The 16017-nt window shown below is 46.1% G+C and overlaps 1 protein-coding gene and 1 non-coding gene across 4 annotated transcripts in view; one reads left to right on the top strand and one right to left on the bottom strand.

The window, feature by feature from the left end:
* The window catches only part of LOC144669183 (endothelial cell-selective adhesion molecule-like), a 146854-nt gene that overhangs the window by 108050 nt on the left and 22787 nt on the right, over positions 1 to 16017 (bottom strand). The gene's annotated exons all lie outside the window — the stretch shown is intronic.
* Positions 9193 to 9299, top strand: LOC144671965 (U6 spliceosomal RNA). The gene has a single exon (XR_013574046.1). It is a non-coding gene; the product is annotated as a U6 spliceosomal RNA (small nuclear RNA).

Raw genomic sequence — 16017 nt, 5'->3', positions numbered from 1 at the left:
CAGCTGCCACTCAAGTTCCAAAAACCAGTGCTCAAGTTGCATCACACATGGTCATCCAGACCGCCAGGAGCGTCTAGGATTTCCCACATAACGCAGGATGTGCAAATCATGGGACTGAGCTCCCCAGACATATCTTAACTAAATAGAATATGGACCCTTGCTTTTATTTTACCCTTACTCCTACTTGAGTATAGACTAGATGCTAGATCCTCTAAATAGACTAGATCCTCTAGGTGCTGCTGGCTGCCTGTCCCTGGCTCCTCCTCTCACACTCTCCTCTAGGTGCTGCTGACTGCCTGTCCCTGGGTCCTCCTCTCACACTCTCCTCTATGTGCTGCTGACTGCCTGTCCTTGGGTCCTCCTCTCACACTCTCCTCTAGGTGCTGCTGACTGCCTGTCCCTGGCTCCTCCTCTCACACTCTCCTCTAGGTGCTGCTGACTGCCTGTCCCTGGGTCCTCCTCTCACACTCTCCTCTAGGTGCTGCTGACTGCCTGTCCCTGGCTCCTCCTCTCACACTCTCCTCTAGGTGCTGCTGACTGCCTGTCCTTGGGTCCTCCTCTCACACTCTCCTCTAGGTGCTGCTGACTGCCTGTCCCTGGGTCCTCCTCTCACACTCTCCTCTAGGTGCTGCTGACTGCCTGTCCCAGGCTCCTCCTCTCACACTCTCCTCTAGGTGCTGCTGACTTTTTTTTTGTAAAAATATACTTTATTCATAAATTATCTTCAATCACATTCAAAACCATTTCAAAAACAACATTACAAGGGTACAATCCAGGTTAAACTTTTACAAAATGTATCACCAGGTCCATCAGTACAAACAATATTACAGTCATTTACAGCCTTTCATTTTGAGCTGTACAGCCCGAGGGGCTCTAAACAGTTTCCAGTCTCTCGGTGCCCTGTGGTAGAAAGGTCTTAGACAGCGACCCTTCCCCATTGCGCCTTTGCGGCAGCTGCCCCAAGCTTTAGTGCGTCCCTCAGCACGTAGTCCTGGACTTTGGATTGTGCCAGTCCGCAACAATCGGTCGGGGACAACTCTTTGTGCTGGAAGACCAACAAGTTTCGGGCAGACCAAAGCGCCTCTTTCACCGAGTTGATGATCCTCCAGCTGCAGTTGATGTTTGTCTCGGTGTGTGTCCCTGGGAACAGCCCGTAGAGCACAGAGTCCTGTGTCACAGAACTGCTCGGGATGAACCTCGACAGCAACCACTGCATCTCTCTCCAGACTTTCTTTGCAAAGGCACAATCCACAAGGAGGTGAACAACGGTCTCTTCCCCACCACAGCCACCTCGAGGGCAACGTGCAGAGGGGGTGAGCCTCCTGGCGTGTAGGAAGGATCTGACGGGGAGGGCCTTTCTCACCACCAGCCAAGCTACGTCTTGGTGCTTGTTGGAAAGTTCTGGCGATGAGGCATTCTGCCAAATGACTTTGACAGTCTGCTCGGGGAACCATCCCACAGGGTCCACCCTCTCCTTTTCCCTCAGGGCCTCTAGGACGTTACGTGCTGACCACTGCCTGATGGACTTGTGGTCAAAGGTGTTTTTCTGCATAAATTTTTCCACCAGGGACAGGTGGTACGGCACGGTCCAACTACTTGGAGCGTTCCGCGGCAGCGTGGCCAGACCCATCCTTCGCAACACCGGGGACAGGTAGAACCTCAGCACGTAGTGACACTTGGTGTTTGCGTACTGAGGGTCTACGCACCGCTTGATGCAGCCACACACAAAGGTGGCCATCAGTATGAGGGCGATGTTGGGCACGTTTTTTCCCCCTTTATCTAGAGGCTTGTACATCGCGTCCCTGCGGACACGATCCATTTTCGACCTCCAGATAAAGCGGAAGATGGCTCGAGTGATCGCCATCGCGCAGGAGTCTGGAATGGGCCAGACCTGCGCCACGTACAGCAACAGCGAGAGTACCTCACACCTGATGACCAGGTTCTTTCCCGCAATGGAGAGGGAGCGTCGCTCCCACATGCCCAGTTTCCTTTTCACCATAGCCACTCGCTCCTTCCAGTTTCTAACGCATGCCCCGGTCCCTCCGAACCATATCCCCAGCACCTTCAGGCCGTCAGCCCTGACAGTGAAGGGGACAAAGGATCGGTCAGCCCAGTTCCCAAAGAACATGGCCTCGCTCTTCCCACGATTTACCTTGGCTCCAGAGGCCAGTTCGAACTGGTCGCAGATGTGCATCAGTCTGCGCACCGACAGCGGATCCGAGCAGAAGACGGCGACGTCGTCCATGTACAGGGAGGCTTTTACCTGAGTGCCTCCACTGCCTGGGATCGTCACTCCTCTTATGCCCGGATCCTTCCTGATGGACTCGGCAAAGGGTTCTATGCAACACACGAAAAGGACAGGCGAGAGAGGACAGCCCTGCCTGACTCCAGATTTAATCGGAAAGCTATCTGTTTCCCACCCGTTGATTGAGACTGCGCTACTGATGTTAGTGTAGAGCAGTTGGATCCAATTTCGAATTCCCTCCCCAAACCCCATTTTGGAGAGCACATCCCCCATGTAGGTGTGCGATATTCTGTCAAAGGCCTTCTCCTGATCCAAGCTGATGAGGCAGGTATCCACACCCCTGTCCTGTACATAGGCAATCGTATCCCTGAGCAGCGCCAGGCTGTCAGAGATCTTCCTGCCTGGCACAGAGCAGGTCTGGTCAGGGTGAATCACCAATTCCAGAGCGGATTTGACCCGGTTGGCGATGACCTTGGACAGAATCTTATAGTCCACATTCAACAGTGAAATGGGTCGCCAATTTCTAATTTCCTCCCTTTCCCCCTTGTGCTTGTAGATGAGGGTGATGATGCCTTTCCTCATGGATTCTGACATACTACCGGCCTGGAGCATACTCTCGTACACTCCTAGCAGGTCTGGGCCGATCAAGTCCCACAGAGCCGAATACAACTCCGCCGGCAAACCGTCGCTTCCGGGGGTTTTACTCTTCTCGAAGGACTCGAGGGCCTTAGTCAGTTCATCAGGAGTTAGCGGTTTGTCCAGGCTCTCCCGCGTACTGTCGTCTAAGACCTCCGTGATAGAGGACAGGAAGGACTGGGAGGCCGTGCTGTCCGTGGGCTTCACGTCATACAATCCGGCATAAAAGGATTTGCTGATCCTCAGAATGTCGGACCGTGATGACTTTACTGAGCCGTCTTCTTCCTTCAGGCTGCTGATCACAGAGCGCTCTCTGTGTACCTTTTGGAAGAAGAAACGTGAGCACGTCTCATCCTGCTCCACGGAGCGGACTCTGGAACGGAAGATGATCTTGGAGGCCTCCGAGGCAAAGTGCGAGGCTTGCTGGCCCTTCACCTCTTGGAGCTCCTCCTTGACATCGACCCCCATCGACTGCAGCCGGAGCAGGTTCTGCATCTTTTTCTGGAGTCGGGACATTTCCCTCTGTTCCTTTCTAGCTTTCTGGGTGCCTTTGAGGATGAAAAACCTCTTGATGCTTCCCTTGATCGCTTCCCACCAGTGTGTCAGGGACTCAAAGAGGGGTTTCACGGTTCTCCAACCTTTGTAATCCCTCTTGAGCTCCTCAATGTTCTCTGGGGTCAGCAGTTGCACATTTAGCTTCCATGCCCCCCTGCCCACCCTCAGGTCCGTCTCCAAGTGGCAGTCCGCCAGTAGGAGGCAGTGGTCAGAGAAGAACACCGGCTTGACCTCGGTGGATCTGACTGTGAATGCACGGGACACAAACAGGAAGTCTATCCTGGAACGAATGGACCCATCTGGCCGCGACCAGGTGTATCTACGCTGCGCTCCATCTGCAGGGTTGCTGAAGACGTCGTGCAGCTTGGCATCCTTAACTGTTTCCATCAGGGATCTGGACGTAGCGTCCAATTTGCTGCCGGCCCTGCCGGATCGTCCAGCCGCATCGATGATGCAGTTGAAGTCACCGCCCAGAATGACCGGCCTGGAGGTCGCCAGCAGCAGTGGGAGCTGCTGAAAAACCTCCAGCCGCTCAGCCCCTTGTGCCGGGCCATACACGTTAATTAACCGGAGTGGAGCGTTCTTGTACATTACGTCTGCTACGAGGAGTCGCCCGCCCACCACCTCCTTGACCTCGGAGACGGTGAAGTTGCCTACCCGCAGCAGAATACCCAGGCCGGAGGAACGAGAGTCGTTTCCGCCCGACCAGATCGATGGCCCGTGGGACCACCATCGTGACCATTGCCTGTAGGAGCTGAGGTGCGGTATCGCACACTCTAGGTGCTGCTGACTGCCTGTCCTTGGGTCCTCCTCTCACACTCTCCTCTAGGTGGTGCTGACTGCTTGCCCCAGGGTCCTCCTCTCACACTCTCCTCTAGGTGCTGCTGACTGCTTGCCCCAGGGTCCTCCTCTCACACTCTCCTCTAGGTGCTGCTGACTGCTTGTCCCAGGGTCCTCTTCTCACACTCAGAGATAAATAGCCTGCAATGACTGCACTGGAATAAATAGCCTTTAATCTCAGCACAACTGCTGCCAGTCTCTCAACCAATTCCTCTCCTCCTGCACCATCATTTTTACCCCCATCAAAACAGGCTGGGAACCTAATGTGGATATCAGCAGGTGCGGCTCATTCTATAACAACTTGCATTTACGCAGCGCTTTCAACATTGCACGGGATGGTTGCCAGGTGAGAACACAATGAGATAGAGCATCTGTGTGACACAATGTATGGATCCACCGACTCAACCCGAGACTGAAAAATCACATGCAGTTGATGCCTTCCCCAGCAAAAACAATTTATCTTTCAACAACATCCCACATCTTATTTTCTGGGTGTTGTGCAGGAGGTGCAAGTGTGCAGCATGGACTTGCAAATACTTGTCAATCTTTTAGGGTGTACAACATCCTCTGTCCCCTATTTAATGGGTTAACAACTGCATCGACGTGGTACATGTAACACAAGCACAATCACCCTGTTCAGTGAGACTACAAAATCCATTTGCTTTAAAAGGGGGCTCACAGCTGTAGTACAGTGACATAGATCAGTTAACATATTTGTGTTAAACGCTATTGTGCAAAACAGGTGAAAATTAAATCCTAGGATGATTGCTGTTTGTACCCTCTCAAAGCTACTGAGCAAATTTGAACAATTCCCAAAGAATTGCAAGTTATTAATTTACTAAAGGTAGCTAAATAGCTGTAACTAAGCCAATTACTTGGTTAACAATTAAACAGGAGGCAGTGGAGATCGGTAATGCTGACTTCTGTGGCTGCTGATAATATCACATCAACAGTTAGAGTCAAAAGGAGGTTAAAAACCCAGTCATCACTGATCTACTTTTTGATCATTCATTCACATTAATTACCAGCTTAAACCACCATCAAAACCACTTAGCTCAATTCAATCCAGTTTAAATCAATCCCTTTTAAAGCCATTTACTGAGTTATAAAATAATGTTCATTTTCTAAACCCCGTGACTCATTACAAGCTACAGTTGGGGGAAACCTTTGATAAATGTAATCAGGAACAGCTGCCTAACATCAAGAATAGCCTCATCAATCATTACGTCATCATGAGAGTGCGCGGGTTAATACAATTTTAATTGACCAGAGAGCAAGGTGAGCAGTTTAACTATGAATTGCTTCTTTTTTTAAACATGAAGCCTTGGCAGGAAGAGCAGTGGAAGAGATGGAGAGCAAGAAGCAAGCGACCCTTATAAATCCTTTTGGACCTGCGGCATTAGTCAAATGAGAGATGCACAGAGTGACTTGCTCTGGGTCATGAATACTGTGATGCATCCAGGGCTGGAGGGCATGCTGCTCATCATAAAAAGCTTTAGTTACACGAGGCAAACTTAGCAAGTTAACTCTCTATTGTTGTTATGACCAGTCCCCGGGCGAGGTCCCCCAATTTGTTAACTTCCCAAACGGGACCCCAATTTTATTACACCACCGGGTGAGGAGGAATGAGCTGGCTCCCCTTCTTCATTCAATCCCTTTCCCACTCCAGCGTGGATACTTTTTTCCCAGCTCAAATGTCTTTTTTAAGAATGAGCCAATTTAACCAGGCTTCTTGAGTCAAAGAAAGAGAAACTTTATTAGTTACTAAAAACCTGAAAAAAAACTAATGAAAATGCAGCACACATATCAGAAATGAGAAGTTGAGTCAAAATCAAAGTTGAAAAAGATATACGAATCAGTCTTTTGCTTGTCTGTGAGGCATAGATGGCGAAAAGTTGCAGTTGTTAAGTTGGGTGATTCCAGTAGAGCTGAGTTTGGCAGTTTTGCAGTTGGTTTGAAGACACTTGGTTCTGCAGGATAGCTGAAGAAGCTGTCCTATTTCCTTTCGGAGTGTGACTTCTGCTGAGCCTTTCTCAGAGAGAAGAGAGAGAGGAGAGAGAGAGAGGAGAGAGAGAGAGGAGAGGAGAGAGAGAGACAGACAGAGACAGAGAGAGAGAGAGACAGAGAGAGAGAGAGACAGAGAGAGAGAGACAGACAGACAGAGACAGACAGACAGAGAGAGACAGGCAGAGACAGAGAGAGAGAGACAGACAAAGAGGCAGAGAGAGAGACAGAGAGAGACAGGCAAAGACAGACAGACACAGACAGACAGAGAGAGACAGGCAGAGACAGAGAGAGACAGAGAGAGAGAGAGAGACATATAGAGAGGCAGAGAGAGAGAGACAGACAGAGAGAGAGAGACAGACAGAGAGAGAGAGAGACAGAGAGAGAGACAGAGAGAGAGACAGAGTGACAGACACAGACAGAGAGACAGAGAGAGACAGACAGAAGAGAGACAGACAGACAGAAGAGAGACAGACAGAAAGAGAGAGAGACAGAGAGAGAGAGACAGAGAGACAGACACAGACAGAGAGACAGACAGAAGAGAGACAGACAGACAGAAGAGAGACAGACAGAGAGAGAGACAGACAGAGAGAGAGAGACAGAGAGAGAGAGACAGAGAGACAGACACAGACAGAGAGAGTCTGTCAGAGGAGAGACAGACAGACAGAGAGAGAGACAGACAGAGAGAGGGAGCGAGAGACAGACAGAGAGAGGGAGAGCGTAAGACAGACAGAGAGAGAGAGCACAAGACAGACAGAGAGAGACAGACAGAGAGAGAGACAGACAGAGAAACAGAGAGACAGACAGAGAGAGAGAGACAGAGACAGAGAGAGAGAGCGAGAGAGAGAGAGAGACAGGCAGACACAGGCAGAGAGAGGGAGACACAGACAGAGAGACAAACACAGACAGAGAGAGACAGACAAACAGAGAGAGAGAGAAAGACAGAGAGAGAGAGAGAGAGACAGAGAGAGACAGAGAGAGAGAGACAGGCAGACACAGGTAGAGAGAGAGAGACACAGACAGAGAGACAGACACAGACAGAGAGAGAGAGACAGACAGAGACAGACAAACAGAGAGAGACAGATAGACAGAGAAAGAGACAGACAGAGGGACAGACAGAGAGAGAGAGAGACAGAGAGAGGGACAGAGAGAGAAAGACAGATGGAGAGTGAGACAGATGGAGAGAGACGATGGAGAGAGAGGGACAGACAGAGAGAGAGAGAGACAGAGAGAAAGACAGAGAGACAGACAGAGAGAGAGACAGAGAGAGAGACAGCGAGAGAGACAGACAGAGGAAGAGACAGACAGAGAGAAGGCTTCACCTGCAACTGCAGGGGTGACTAGTTGGTTTTCTTGTTGCTGTCACACAAGGGGCCTGGAACAGCCACGAAACAGACCGCCGCTCGCGATCGGGCCCCAGCCGTTATTTCACACTGGCTGGCCAATTAATGCTCTGCTGTAGTGAAAGGCAACGCTGAAAAGTTCAGCCAGGTGGGGGAGGGAAGAGGGCGAGCGCGGAAGTCTCCACATGCGCAGGGGATTGCGTGCTGACAGCTCCCTGAGGGCACAGAGCTGCCTCAGGGAGCTAAGGATTTGGACAAAGGAAAATAAAGCTTTAATAAATTATATAAACATGTCTCCGCATGTGACTCAGTCACATGAAGAGGGACATGTTTAAAATGAAATGGAAAAAAGTTTTTGCATTTTATTTCTTACCATTGGAAACCTGCCCATGGATGAGGTTTCATAAAAAATGCAAAGGCCGCCTGGCCTATAAGCTCACCCACCTGCCAACCATTAGGTTAAACAGGCAATGAAAAATACAAATTAATTACTTGCTTAAGGACCTTAATAAGCCTTTTAATTGTCAGCGGGCGCGCTGCAGTCTCTCCCGCGCACTCGCCAACCAAAACATTGCACGAGTGCGCAGTGACATCGGGACGTTTGCCCGACATCACCGCGCACTATTTTATTCCCAATCGGGTCCAGCGCGTGCCTGCTGTGGGACGTAAAATTCTGCCCCATGTCTTGCGCCCAGAGTCTCTTTTCTTTCATCTCAGACCATTTTGCACATTCTGAGATATGAATCAACAGGAGATGGATTTTAGATAACTGCTGAGATGTGGTAATCAGTCTTTGTCTCTGCAACCTTAAGAGGTTAAAGTTTAGTCTTTTGCACTTTTCCTATCTCCCTTTCAAGTGTCTCTGCTTGAACTTCACCATCAACTCCACTTTCCCACCTTTATATCCAAACAGATCTCTATCTTCAATATACTCAGTGATTAAGCATCCACAGCCCGAGTAGACGTCCATTACAGCCCGACTAAGGCAAGTATATCCTTCCTTAGGTAAAATACCAAAACTGTGAACATTACTGCAGGCGTAGTCTCATCAAAAAAGGAAGTCTTCCACAATTGCTACAATTATGAGCTACGGGTGGGTTGTGTGTTTAATATAAAGTAACTGATTTCTCATGCTTGCGACAATCCAAATTCCAATAAGTCTTTAGAGGTGTCAGCTGTGGCTCAGTCCATAGCACCCTCGCCTTTGAATCAGAAGGTTGTGGGTTCATGTCCCACTCCCGGAAACCAAGAACTGTGATTGTACTCAAAAGAGTTGCAATCAGTGACTGTTGATAACTCGAAAGAATTTTTTTCCAATAAGTCTTCATTAGAATTGTGGCATCAAGTGAGAGCAAGATGTCAATGTGTCAGTAATTATATTGTCAAGGACCAATAACAATCTTCTTGTTGACTGTCAATTACATTGTATAGCAATTACATTGTTCAGTCAATTTCATTGTTAAAACAGGTGATGGGCATTGGCTCACCTATAAATGGGTACAACTGTAACACTCATGTCACAAATTCGTGAAGCGTTCCATATTTTGCAACACTGAAACTTCTTTAAAAGTGCTCGCTTCAGCAGCACATATACTAAAATTGGAACGATACAGAGAAGATTAGCATGGCCCCTGCGCAAGGATGACACGCAAATTCTTGAAGCGGCCCATATTTTGCAATACTGTAACACTCATGTGAAAGGGACTGGAAGAGTTTGCTATATTACAGAGCTGTCTTGAGATAAAAGACTAGCTTTTGACTCGCTCGTCCATGACAAGCACTTATTGTGAGTAACACACAAAACCACAAAAAGATGACAAATCTTTGTTTGAGGTGTTGACAAAACATTCCCATCCCATCCCATCCCCTCCCCAAGACATCTAAAAACTCCCACTTCAACAGTGTCTAGCATTTCTTTTCAGTTTTCAGCAACTCTCCTGGACTTTTTCCTGTTCCAAGACCCACTCCCACCCTCAAACCAATGCAAATTTGAATATAAGCACTACTACAAACCACATACTAAAAGGCCACAGAGCAAATAAAGCTATAAATCAATCCTTCAAATTTTCCTTATTCCTTACACTGCACCAGTTTCACTCCTGTGGCTTTGTGATACCACGAATGATTACTGCCAGAAGATCAGTTATCTTTAAGTATTATATCATATTCAAACTTGGCAGTACATGTTGTTCATATTTCTTTCTCCTGAGAAGCTCTTTCCCTGGGACAATGAACAGTCCAATTCCTCCTCCAATGCTCTCCCTGCCCTGCACTCCTTCAAGTAGGCTGAAGACGATGAAGTAAATGTGCAGCCAACCAGATCCAAGTGTGTAATAAAATATAACAGATAATCCAACTGAGACCCAATTCTCCATGTTTCCTTGAATATAAAGCAAACAACAAGGAAAGTCAATTGTGCAAACAGCTCTCATTTTTTAAAAGGGCAGTGAAAGCCTAGAGGGGCATTTTCTATTCAAATGACTCACTTAGGGGAGAGCGCTCCAAGGCTGGGCGACACACTTATTAGACCAGTCCCAAGTATCACCTTCCATTTAAAGGAATAGACCCTGTCTATATACATGTGGCCCCTAACCAGAACTAATATTTTCGAAGCAGCTCTCAAGGGATGGTGATTATAAAAGGCAAATAATATTGGTCCATTCTTTTAAGCTATCCCTTGAGCACCCTCTCAAATTTGGTTCTCCTGAATTCTTCACTCTATATTCTTTCCTGGATGTGGGCATTGATAGCAAGGCCTGCATTTGATCCCCACCCCTAACTGCCTTTGAACTGAATAGCTTGCTAAGCCATTTCAGGGGGAAATTAAGAGAGTCAACCACATTATTGTGGGTCTGGACATGTCGGTCAAACCAGGTAGGGATGGTAGATTTCTTCCCTAAAGGAAATTAGTTAACCAAATGTCATTTTTTAAAATCTTAATTGGTACTGGCCCTCAGTCACCATTTCTGAGACTAGCTTCATATTCCAGGTTTATTAATTGAAGTTAAACTCTCCTGTTGTCATGGTGGCATTTGGACCCATGTCCCCAGAACATTTATCTGAGCCTCTAGCCCAGTGACATTACTATTACACCACTGTCTCCCCCTAAAGGGATGCCAGATATAATGCAATGTGACATGCCCAGAAAATCATTGCTCCATGTTGTTTAAACGCATTTAACTAATCGACACAGTTCTGAAAGGGGAAGGGATGGGTGCTGGGAATACTTGAGTAGTAGAACAGAGAGTAAAGTAAAAGAGAGAGGAATTCCTAGCCTTTCAGGAGATAGCAAATCCTTTCCATGGTTCAAGAAATCAACATGATACAAACCATCTCCAGCATCGTCCCAATCCTAGTATCCTACGAGTCTCAGCCAACGCTAACACGAGGTATCATTCCCCTCTCCCAATCCCAGTGGATGTGAAGTTCCATCCCAGAGGACCATACACTCAGTACTAAATTCCCAGTAAGTCCTATTGCCCAACACAGCAACCTCCTGAAGGAAACAATTCACCACTACTCACCTTTATAACTTGTGTTTATAACTGTGTTATAGTGTGGCACAAACCTTAAATCCCCTGTCATGTAACACGGTCATTCAATGCCTTTCCTGATCATACACTGACAATACTTTCATTGCCAAGGATATTGTTCCCTGTTGGATTAAAAATAAAATGAACTTTTTCTCCCACCCTCCCCAGAGGCATGCTTGGGTTCAATCCCACAGACATCTGGAGCCCTCCAATACCACATTCTGCATGTGGACCTAGATATTAGCCATGAGCTAAAGCCCAAGCCAGTCTTCACCCAAAATCCACACGCACATTTTTCGGCAGGAATCAATGAGGATTGAAAACATCCTCAATCCCCATTGCTAGGGTTAATGGGCCAACTGCTCCCCAGCTGAACTGAGCTAATTTTAGCCATAATTAGAATGAACCTATGACCTGCTTAGTTTGCATGCTTCCGTGCTCTACTAGTTGGTGCAACAAACAGTCAAAAAGACTCATGGAAGTTCGGCCTTTACCTCAAGTGGGCTGGAATACAAAAGTGAGGAAGCGATGTGATGTGCAGAGACTTGCACAGGCCTAATCTGGGCACTGCCCCTCAGGTAGGATATATTGGCCTTCATTGGAAAGGACACAGCACAGGTTCACCAGAATCATACTGCATTAAATTATAAGGTCAGGTTGCATAAACCTCTTTCAATTTAGAAGGTTGAAAGGCGATCTAATCGAGCTGTTTAAAATGATGAAGGAATTAGATAGTTTCTCTGAATTAACCTCTGGTGGAGAAATCCTGAACAAGGGGACATAATCTTAAAATTACAGACTAGGCCATTTTGGAGTGAAATCCAGAGGCATTTTGACACAGAAAGGTTAGAGGAAACCTGAAAATCTCTCCCCAAAAGACCGGGGATGCTGCATGAAATTAAATCTTCAAGCCTATGATTGATAGATTTTTGTTCAGTATAGTTATCAAGGATTGAGCAAAGAAGTTGAGGTGTAGGTTAGCCATGATTTAATAGAATGATAGAACAGGCTTGTGGGGCCGATTGGCATCCTCTGTTCCTATTAATCCACTGGAGTCACTCAGAAGCCTTTAACTTTATTTATTGACACGGTGGAGAAAACAATACCCAATTGGTTTTGTTTGGTGGATCAGCTTCCAATAACAAATTAGTGCACGAGTTTTTTTTGGTATTTTTCCAGGTTGAAGTCACTGAGAAGAACTCAATGACCATCAGAAAAACTGAGTTAATGTTTTGAGTGGAATATGACTTATCGCCAGGCCTCAACATTTGTGGAGAGAGAAACTGAGTTAACATTTCGTGTTGAATAGGACTCCTCTTCAGTTCTGAAGAGGCATATTCAACTCAAAACGTTAACTCTGTTTCTCTCTCCACATGTTCTGCCAGAGCTGAGTAGTTCCAGCATTTTCTGTTTTTATTTCAGATTTTCAGCATCTGCAGTAATTTGCTTTTATTTTAGCTCACTGAAGTATTCGACTATATCCTGACATCACTTCAAATTTATTGGCTCCCCCTGTAGCTCCATTCGCCTCCTTCATAGAGCAATTGCCCAATTTCAACCCCGGAAACCTGAAGACACATCTACCCAGGGGAAACGAAGGGGCAAAAAGAATGAGAGGAACCCTCTCGGCTTGAAAGTGCAATGATCAGAGGCCGGGAGTATATTGTGTAGTGTCTCAGATGGGAAATAAATCATAACTTAAAACAAACTATAAATGTATTTTATATGTTATACTCATAGACACACATATTTACAAAAAACATACACATTTTACTTTAGACTTTTCACCTCACAACTAATTTTATCATCTAGTGGCTTTACTGAAAACTCTGGCTACAAATTATGGTTTAATAAGTGACAATTATCCCTCATTCAAATATTTTTAAGGGCTCAACTATGATGGTTTTCTCACCCTACAGTTGAACAACCTATCTACACTCATTAGGCTCACACACAAAGAATACCCACTGCAATGAGGTATCACTTTCCATCACATTTAAAATTCATCTGTGATCCTTTAGTCTAGCTGATTAACTAGTCTAAGGATGCTATTAATCTTCCTCCTGGCTTTTTCATCATTTTAGACTGGCATGAAATTCTTTCATGGAATGTGAGCTTCACTGTCAGGGCCAGCATTTATTGCTTATCACTAATTGCTCTTGAGAAGGTGGTGGTGAGCTGCCTTCTTGAACCGCTGCAGTCCATGTGGTGTAGGTACCCCCACAGTGCTGTTAAGGGAGGGAGTTCCAGGATTTTGACCCAGCGACAATGAAGGAACGGCAACATATTTCCAAATCAGACTGATATGCGACTTGGGGGGAAGTTGCAGGTTTTGGTGTTCCCTTGTATTTGCTGACACTGCCTTTCAAGGTGTTAGAGATCACAGGTTTGGAAATTTCTCTTGAAGAAACCTTAGTGAGTTCCTGCACTGAAACTTGTAGATGGTACACCCTGCTGTGATAATACAGAGGTGCTGGAGGGAATGAATGCTTTAGCTGGTGAATGGGATGACAATCAAGCAGGCTGCTTTGTCCTGGATAGCGTTGAGATTCTAGAGTGTGATTGTAGTGGAACTCATCCAGGCAAGTGAAGAGTATTGCATCACACTCCTCACTGTGACTTGCGGAAGATGAAAAGTGCTGGGAAGTCAGGTGGCAAGTTACTCACTGCAGACTATGCAGCCTCTAACCTACTTGTGTAGCCAAAGTATTCATGTGGCTGATCCAGTTAAGTTTCTGATCAATAGTGACCCCTAAGATGTTGACAGTGGGGCAATTCAGCAATGGTAATGAAGTTGAATATCATGGGGAGATAGATTCTCTCCTATTGGAGATGGTCATTGCCTGGCACTTGCATAGTGTGAATTTCAGAACTGCTGTAATTATAGTTACAAAATTTTCTTTCAATGTCTTTCAGTAATACTCCATTATCCAATGTTATAGCCTCACCATATGTGATGTTGCATAAAATCTCAACATGTTGACATCAAATCCCTCTGTTCATTGATAGGCATCAACTGATTTAATTGGAACGGTTGGATACTTCCAGTAAAATGGCAAAGAAAAGAATTTGATATGAATGTGTTAAGTGCTCAAATTATGCAATATAATTTTAAAACTTATGTCTTAAAAATAGAGTCAAGAATTTATCTGGTTAGAAATGCAACCGCAAGTCAGAATTGAACTAACAAGTTAGCTTATCACATCATCGATACATGTCAAACCACACCAATTAATTACTTTAACTGCAGTTATGGTTGTAACTTAAGCAAACATACTAAGGGCAGAATTGTTCAGTCGGTGTACAGGGGCAGGCCCGACACACTGACACATAAAATGACGCGCGATGACATCGGGCGTGCATCCCGACATCATCGCGCAGTCCCGTGATATTTCGTTCGACGGGCGTGCACCGGAGTCAGCTGCGCACCTGCTGAAATGTAAACGGGCTATTAAGGCCATTAACAAAGTAATTATTGTCATTGTTAACGCTGCCCATCCAACCTTAAGGCTGTTCACGTTTTTTAGGAAACCTCATCCACGCGGGGGATCAGGTTTCCTAAAGCTTTTGTTAAATAAATTAATTAAAATCATACATATAAAAACATGTCCCAACTCATGTGACACGGTCACATGAGAGGACATATTTAAATAAATTTTTAAACCTTTCATTTAATTTTTCAAACAACGGTTCAATCTCCCTGAGGCACGGAACTGCCTCAGGGAGATTGAAGCGCCCTTTCATGCGCATGCGCAAAAGAGCGCTGGCCCCGATTCTTCCTCCTCCCCCCGCCCGCACAGGTAGCGCTGAGCGCTGCCGCTCACATATTACGCCAGACAGGCCTTAATTGGCCCGCCCATGTAAAATGGTGGTGCAGAGCCGACTGCAGGTGGCAATCAGCTCCGCGACCACCCCCGCCCACTCCCACCGAACCCGCCCACCCGCCATATGGTAAATTCTGCCCTAAGTATCCTTTGGAGGAGATTAAACCAAGGCTACCGCCTGCCCATTCAAATGGGTCAAGCAATGCTGAAGATCCCATGCTACCATTCAGAGGACTGCAGGATGTCCTCTGTGACGATGAGTGTGGTACATTCTCTGTTAAAGATATGAGATAGGTCCAAGACAATGTTGATGTCGGTGTGGTTGTGCTGTTTTAATATTCCTCCATTAACCAACATCACCAAAAACAAACTGATCATTTATCTGACTGCTGTTTCTTCAAGGGAATATTTACCATGGTTGTCAAAGTAACAATTACTCCATTCAAAAATTAATAAATTATGTAAAAATGCTTTTGAGATCTTTCAAAATAAGCTACCATAAAAATTCAAGTGCTTTTTCACTTTATGAAATATTTAAGAATACAATAATTCCTGGGCTATTGCCAGTGGAAATGTCACAGTAGAAAAAAATGGTCAAAACAAATAATGCAGATTGCAAAGCTGGAAGAATATTTTGAAGTTCCACTTTCTTGCTTTCACAGCTAAATAGGGAAAAGAAACTTTGGATGGAATTTTCCGCTCCGGCTAGTGGTGGGAATTGTGGTGGGTGGGGGCACAAGATTTGGAGTAATGGGAAAAGTCAGTTTCCCACCGTTGGGGAAGCAGTTTGGAATTTTGTTCTCCCGACTTCTATGGCGAGTTAAAGGTGGTTTGGCTTTCCTGCTGATCTATGTCGGGAACCACATTTGCATTCATTTGCATCTCATGAATGCTCATTAAAAGCCCAACTCACTGGAATCACATTCCACCTCCAAATTAAGTGCCATGCCAGTGGATAATTAAAATGGTCTATTTCACAACTGCACATGACGGGCGTGCACTGGCAAAGTTCACTTCATCAACAACCTTGTGGTACG

The sequence above is a fragment of the Cetorhinus maximus genome, chromosome 2, assembly GCF_964194155.1.
Source record: "Cetorhinus maximus chromosome 2, sCetMax3.hap1.1, whole genome shotgun sequence".
Lineage (NCBI taxonomy): Eukaryota > Metazoa > Chordata > Chondrichthyes > Lamniformes > Cetorhinidae > Cetorhinus > Cetorhinus maximus.
This window is presented reverse-complemented; position numbering and strand designations above follow the sequence as displayed.